The 8,129-nt window shown below is 41.2% G+C and overlaps 1 pseudogene; it reads right to left on the bottom strand.

Annotated features, from left to right (window-relative positions):
• Positions 1 to 3,691: 3,691 nt before the first annotated feature.
• Positions 3,692 to 5,103, bottom strand: LOC131418939 (BCL2/adenovirus E1B 19 kDa protein-interacting protein 3-like; annotated as a pseudogene).
• Positions 5,104 to 8,129: the final 3,026 nt, after the last annotated feature.

Raw genomic sequence — 8,129 nt, 5'->3', positions numbered from 1 at the left:
TACTATTTCCTTCTATTATTCTTTAGAGCAATAACTGGCATGTTTTACTTGAAAATTAGAATGAGTTGAAGCAGAGAGTAAGGCCCAAAGTGGAGTCTCAGCCCAAAGTGGGGTGACGATTCAATGGCTAATACTTTATTAGGACAATAACGCTGAGATCTTGGCCAGAGGACGAATCTCCCATGCTGTCCTATCTGGCAGTAGTGGGTATTATGGGCCAAGTGGCCACAGCCAGAGTTGACTTTGTATATAGATGGACAGAAGGTAGTACTGTGCAGGCAGCTTTACCTGGTGCCTGAAATTCATCATGCTCAGCAGATCGGGGTTTAAATGAGAATGTTTGATCTGGAACCCTTGACATATAATTGACCAAGCAGAGTGTGAGAGAAACCCAAGAAGAATGGGTGGAGGACAGAGGAGGAAGACACTGAGGATAGCATGGCTGAGGGGCCTGAGTAATCCTCCCCTGAGTGCTACAAAGAGAACAGGGACAAAAGTGTCAGAGAAGAGAGCTGTGGGCCACCAGGTGCTCTTGTGAAAATTCCCGTGCAATTCTGCCCCTTGCAGAAAATGCCTCCAATCTACAGCCCATCTCCCATTATTTCTCTTTAATAGCAATTCAATGAGTTAGCCATATTTGCTGTCAGATTTCTAGGAGTAAGGGATCAGTGTCAGGTGGGGTCTGAAGTGGGAGCAAGGAAAGAAAGCCTGAGTTGCCTTGCTAGAGGACTTCTGGAATAATCCATTATTCTTGGCAATAAACATTTAGACTTTCTCCGTAATATGCTGAGTTTGTGATTTGGTTTTAGTCCCTTTTTATGTACCCATCTAACAATACACCAGGCCCAGCAATGTGGCCTTCACGAAACACAGAATCCTAAAATGTTAGAGCAAGAAAATCCTTAGTGATCACCTGGTCTAGAGGTTTTTGAACTTTTCCCTTTTAAAGAAGTGCAATCTTTTCTTCAACAGAAACCAAACCAAGAAGTCTAACATAAAATCATTTAAAAATGGAGCAGCTATGGTTAATCCCAGCGGCTCTTCTGAGGCAGCCAGGCAGAGAGGTAAAATGATTTACACAAAGTCATCGACGTTGGGGAGTGATTCAGTAGGCCCCAGAGTCCTGGTCTCTGATCCTCAATCCAATACTCTGTTCACTGCACCATGTGATATTATATAATCAGTGCACCATGTGGTATTAAATACTGAACTGACAAACGATCCACAAAGCTGAGTTGGAGAACTGCTGGCATGAAGTGTGATGTGCTGCTATTGTAAAGCTATGGGATATTTAGTCAATAAACATGTGGGTTTTTTAATATTTAGAGAAGGGAAAGATGAAACTTGGGATGGGGAGGTTTCTTGTAGACCTGATTCTGGGGACACAGAAAGGATAAGAAGGAGCTAGACGGTGCTAGAAGAAATTCTGCTGCTTAAGTCCATTCATGTGATGGTGATCCCCTACTTTGTTGCTTTGCACTCATAGCTTTATTTTTAAAATTTATGGTACATATAAAAGAATGTGTACAACATCTACATACACTTTAAGAATAAAAATATGAACACCCATAGATCCTCCCACCACTGCCTAAGAATGAGAATATTTCCAAAACTGTTGAACCTCTCCGTGTATGCCCTGCTGTTATTGAATCCCCCTTCCTCCCCTAGCCACCAGTCTGAATTTTTCATATTTTCTTGCTTTTCCTGTAGTTTTACTACTATATACACATCTCTAAACAATATATTATTTTTGTCTGTGTTTATAAAAATGGGTCCTTTCTTGTCTTGCTTTTTGTGCTCAACAGCATGCTCTAGAACATTTCTGTCATTGCAGAAAGTCCTGTTGGACTGCACATCTCTAGATATTTATTCACGGTATTGAGGGGACATTCATCCATAATGTTGATCATTAGTATTCATTGCTGTATAATGTTCTACTATCTGAATAACCACTATACATTTATTCATTTTATAGTTGCTGGATAGTTGGTGTATTTCTAGTTTTTTGCTCCTGCAAAATGCTTCTGGGATATTGTACCTGTCTTCTTGTGCAAAAGCTGCTATAGGGTATACACCCAGAAGTAGACATGCTGGGTGAAGGATGGGAACATGTTCAGATTTTACCTGGTAATAACTAATAACTTCACTCTCTCCCTTCGTTCCTTTCCTCCCTCCTTCCCTCCCTCCCATCCTCCCTGCCTTCCTCCCTCTCTTCCCCGTCTCTCTTCCTCCTTTCTCTTTTTTACTTCTCCTTGGACCTCAGGTGTTTAAATTGGATTAAACACAATCCTTGGCTCATGACACACTATCATCATTGGACCATGAAAAGTCTTCTTTCCCTTTCTACCTATCCATCTATCTTCCTATTAAAGAATATACCATCCAACCAAAAAGTAAATATTTGCCAATCACTTAGCAATTGTTTGTATCCTCTTATCCTATCCTGCCCTTTTGCCTCCCCTGCAGAGGTAACCACTATCTTGAATTTTGTATTATAACTTTAAAAAAAAATTATTTTTGCATACATATATACTGCAATAGTTATAGATTGTGGTGTAGAAAATTACTCCAAATACCAGTATCTTAAAACAATAATGATCATTTATTATCTTATAGTTACTGTCTGTCAGGAATTTAGAGAGGGCACAGCAAGGGTGGCTTGTCTCTGCTCCATGATGTCTGAGGTCTCAGCTGGAAGACTCAAAACCTGGGGGGGCTGGAATCATCTGAAGGCTTGACAGGGGCTGGAGAATCCACTTCCAAGTTGGCTCACTCACATGGCTGGCAAGGTGGGGCTGGCACATTGGTTCCTTTCCATGTGGGCCTCCCCACAGGGCTGTTGAGTGTCCCTATGACATGGTAACTGGCTTTAAGGAGGATGTCAGCCATTGTTTTTTTTTTTTTTAGGAAGGGTTTGGCAAAGGTTTATTTTTTTCTATTTCCAGTCCTTTAAAGTAGACACATTTGCTTAGAATGAAGCTAATTCTAAGAACACACAAAAACTGAACACAAAGGATAAGACTAAATTCAGCAACCTTGAGTGATAAAGAGTAAGGTACTCAGCTTGGCAGGTGCCCGGGACAGAAGACCGACCATGCAGGGTGGCTACTAACAGTCAGAGACTGAAGCCATCACTCTGCAAAGCGAGCAGTCCAGCGTCTGACCGCACAGTGAGTCTGTGTGTGCCCCGGATTCTACTCACTACATAACAAAGAACAATGAGCAGAGCTGAGTGTAGTCTTTACTAGACAACCTGCGCCCCCCTTAAATATAGTATTTCCTACAGTAGTGTGAATATAAGGCCACAATATTTATTTGGAATAAACCCTTTATGTAGTCATTTTGACTTCAACATTATTCATTCTTCCAAAATATAAAGTCTTCCAACCAAATTAATGTTGCAGATAATTTTTGTTAAAATACTACGTACATCATGACTTGTATGTTAAAATTATTCATACTTAGATATTTATAACATCCAAAGAAAATTTACTACCCAATTATTACAGTAGATATTAATATGACATGCTTATTAATTGATCCCATAGGTATGATTATAGATTAGCGTGGTTTTAGTGTCTATCTTTCATTTCACTAAATTAGGAACACTGCATTTACAGAACAAATAAACACAAGTGGTGCAGCCACCCAAGGACCAAGAGAGCTCTTCAGTTAGCTAAACTGCAAGCTCCGATATAAATCCCGCTCCATGAAAAAAGCTGGATTCCAGTTCTTCATCAGAAGGTGCTGGTGGAGATTGTCAGACGCCGTCCAATATAGATCCCCAGTCCAATGGCCAGCAGATGAGACAGCAGCAGAGACAGAAGAAAAACTTTTAGAAATTCTGCGGAGAAAATGCCCCCTTTCTTCATAACGCTCGTGTTTCTCATGCTGAGGGTGGTTGTGCGCTTTGGGTGTCTGAAGAGGAACTCCTTGGGGGGGATATTTTCTGGCCGACTTGACCAATCCCATATTCAGTCTGAGTTTTCCTTCAAGATGCTTTCAACTTCTTTCCTTCTCTCCATATAATCTTCCTCAGACTGAGAGCTGTTTTTCTCACCGATGCTATGGGAGTCTGTTTCAGAAACTCTGTTAGTATCTTGTGGGCTCTGTGAGCGAGGCTGTCACAGTGAGAACTCTTGGAACTACTCCGTCTAGACTCATGCTGGGCATCTAGCAGTATTTTTTCCATTTCATCATTAAAAATAGAAACTGAGGTGAGCCATTGTTTTTTCTAGTTTCTCCTTTTTCTTGTTCAAAATAGACAAAGGTCTTGAATTTGTGGGAAGATAATCTAAACTATTCAGGTGGAATAATAGGCTCTGGATCACCAGATATAACCTGGAAAAGGACATGTGAACCAATAAAGACATTGGCTACAAAAAGCCAACAAAGTCTGGTCATCATTTAAGGGTATTGGAAACTAAATAGCATTGTCTTACCATTGTGGGAGAGAAAGATGGGCTCACCCCTGGCAAACTTTGTGCAGTGCCACAGGCACTGTGCCACAAGAAAGAAATGATGCATCTAGAAAAGAAGGCTATGGGGAGATAAACAAAATCTAAGCATGAATATAGGGGAGTGAGAAGATGGAAGGGGGTAGGGAGAGGCAGGGGCTGTATTTACGAAAACAGAGTGAAAAGGTCAGTATTATTCAGCCTAGAAAGGTAAAGGCTGAGAGGATGCAACAATGAAGAGTTCACAAGTCCTGAATTTCTAAAGAAGTATTCTTTGCAAGGTGAATTTAAGATAATATAAGTAAGCCCCACTTCATATAGTAGGTAATGCACTTTTGTTTCTCACTACTCAAAAATTGAGGCAAGTTCTAGAAATATAAATCAATCCGGGTTATGTGTTTATAGAGCTGGCTGTGGAGGGAACAGAGATTTTTATTTTTTTTGAGTTCTAATCTGACTTTTTGAGTTCACATCGAAGAGGACAACTGTGTCCTTCCATAAGATGCTTCTTGTGGTCTCTGTCACAGCTAGTATCCTGATCCAGAAGAGCAGATCTTCTGTTTTTATAGAAGAATTTGTATATTATAAGCGTCTTCTGATCTCCCAGGATTGGGTGTGTAGAAGAATCCAGAGATGATGCTAGCATTTTGGCGTAGTGATATGAGGGCTGGTGCTATGACAGCAACTGGTAGTTCATACCTTTTTGCTAAAAAGTAGAATGAGAGAAGCCAGTCCCCAGTGGTTGGCAGAGGCCACAGGGAATACTGTGGGCTCACTGGCTGATGTCCAGTGACACTGGCCACCAAGTTTGAACACTTTGTGAATGGAATAAACATCACGACATAGAGTAAGAAAGGAAAAAAAAAAAAGAATGCATCCTATAAATAAGGCCCTCTTGGACACCAGTCGTTTCCATAAAGAGACCAGTATAGCAATGAATAGCAATGAGATTCTTTTATGTATTTAACACGCAGCATCCGGAAAATCCAAGGACTATTTTGTCTTGGGTTTTTAACTTCCTTCTCTAAAAACAAAACATAACTTCATTTAGCCACCTGATTCAAGGATCCAGGTGCATTCCAATACAACATGCACCTTTCCCTAAACTATTTTATAAATGATAAAAGCATCTGATCTTAATGCTGCAGGACCATATGAATATAGATGAGTTGATGGATAAATGGAGTCTCCAACCCTCAAGAGGGTAGGTACTGTGTCTGTCTAGTTCATCATCATGTTCTGGTACCTGGCTTAGTGCCCGGCCCATAATAGATGCACAAAACAATTGGATTAATAAATTAATAAGTAAAGCAAGAATGGCTTGGGGTTTTCTATTTATAGTTATGTGTATTAAATAGAACTATTGGGCTTTTATTTTAACTTGTCAGTACTCATCTAATGGTTATTTAACTCTGAGATATTATTTAGCATGGTTTAGTTTGTTCCTTAAAAAAAAACAAAAACAAAAATAAAGATCCAACTACGTAATTTTTGTGGAAATGAGCATCTGGGGAGATGGATTGGATTCTTTATTGGAGGCTCTAAGAACGTTCATGCTTGAATTCTTCTGGGGTGAGAGAGTATCACCCTCTAGATCTTAAGAGTTCTTAAAAGGGAGGTGTAGTATTTCAGAAACAGCCCTTTCAAGCCTTAATGCCTTTCATCAAAGGCTTTTAAAGCACTTTGCCTTTAACAGGGTCCATGTCTACCTCCTGCCCAGCTTACATACATGCCTCCCTTTGAGGTCAGTGGAGGCTAACAGTGCTGAGAAAACAAGCCAATGTGTGTAGTGGAGGCTGCAACCTAGCCCTATTTCAGTCTTGCATATGAGTGTGCACCTGAGACTTCAAAGAATTCAGTGTAGGCCAAAAAGAAATCAAGCATGAGCTCCAAAGAAAACCAGCTGCCAGATGAGTGGACTTTGGATCTCACATTTAGAGCCCTCTCAGAATGGACTAGTTTGCCATGGGAGGTAGTGAGGTCCTTGTTGTTGGAGATATTCAAGCTGAGGCTGACTGACCACTGGTGGCAATGCTGTGGTGGTGAGGGTGAGCAGGACCTACACTCAAGATGGAAGAACCAGCTTCATGGTCTATAAGAACCCCCACCCTCAGTGTCTTTGAGTCTAGGAAACGAAGTCTACTTCTCCTTCCTGGAAGGGGTCATCATAAATCACTGATTTACTTGGACCCTCACCCACCCACATTTCCCCTCTGTTCTTGAGTTTAGTGAGAAAGAGGCAAATGACTCCACCTTGACACGTCTAGCTAGAATCAGGGAAGGAATTAAAAAAGGAACTTCCAGGATAGGTTTTGGGACTAGAGCACATTTATTACTGGTGTTCCACATGGGGACCCTGAGCCTGGAAGGAATCTGAATCACCAATTATTTGGTTGGGTTTCCTATTCTATGCTTGTCAAGGCAGGACATGGCGCTGGTAGATTTTATCATGGTTAATCAAGTCATTAATTATCAGTTTGAGTTTTCATGGGGATCTGTGTCTCAATGTGTTTGCTTCAGGGAAATAATTGTGATTGCTTAGTCTAGTGAGTGGCTCTCAAACCTTGGCCTGCATCAGAATCACCTCCGGGCTTGTTTCAAGACAGACTGCTGGGCCCCACCCTCAGATTTTCTGATTCAGTAGGTTGGGGGTGTGGCCAAAGAATTTGCCTTTTTAAGCAACTTTCCAGGTGTATCAGTTTTCTAATGCTGCTGTAACAAATTACTACAAATTTAGTGGCTTAAAACAAAACAAATTTATTATCTTATAGTCCTGGAGGACAGAGTCCAAAAGGGATCTCACCGGGCTGAAATCAAGGTGTTGGCAGGGTTGTGTGGAGGCTCTGGGGAAGAATCCATTTCCTTGCATCTAGAGAATCCATTTCCAGCTTCTAGACGCTGCCTGCATGCCTGGGCCCATGGCCTCCTTCCATCTTCAAAGCCAGCAATGACTGGTTGAGTCTTTCTCAAGATGCCATGTCTCTGGTTCTTAATTCTTCTGCTTCCCTCTTCCTGGTTTAAGGGTGCTGGTGATTACACTGGGTTCACTTGGATAATCTCCTTACTTTAAAGTAATCTGATTAGCAGCCTTAATTTCATCTGCAAACTTAATTCCTCCTTGCCATGTAACATAATATATTCACAGGTCCCAGGGATTAGGATGTGGACATCTTTGGGGGGCCATTATTGTGTCTACACCATACCAGGTGATGCTGATGCTGCTGGCCTGGGGACCACGCTTTGAGAACCTCTGGTTTAGTGACTCGAGGGACTGATCATTATGGGGAGCATTGCTTGTCAATAAAATTGGGCAGGAACATGCATGTCTTATGGAAAATTAGATTTTGTGTGGTTTAAGATTTTATCAAACTTTTATGCAAAATACTACTTTGTAAAATATTAACCCCAAGATCCTTGTGGACATCCAAATGGAAGGCCCAAGTAAAGACCTATTTCCCATGACTCCAGCACTCTGCCCTGCCCCGACTAGTCTAATTCACTCCTGGCACCTGTATTGTCCTTGCTGCTATCGTGATCATTACCTGCCAAGTTATTCCCCTTCTCTTTACCTATTAAGAATTTGCTCCTTTTTAAGACTCAGTTTGGACCTTCCCTCTGCCGTAATGCCTTCCCTAATTGCTCTAGCTGAATGTTATCTTGCTAGTTTACTAG

This window comes from Diceros bicornis, chromosome 20, assembly GCF_020826845.1.
Source record: "Diceros bicornis minor isolate mBicDic1 chromosome 20, mDicBic1.mat.cur, whole genome shotgun sequence".
Lineage (NCBI taxonomy): Eukaryota > Metazoa > Chordata > Mammalia > Perissodactyla > Rhinocerotidae > Diceros > Diceros bicornis.
The sequence above is the reverse complement of the archived record's forward strand: the minus strand, read 5'-3'. Positions and strand labels throughout refer to the sequence as shown.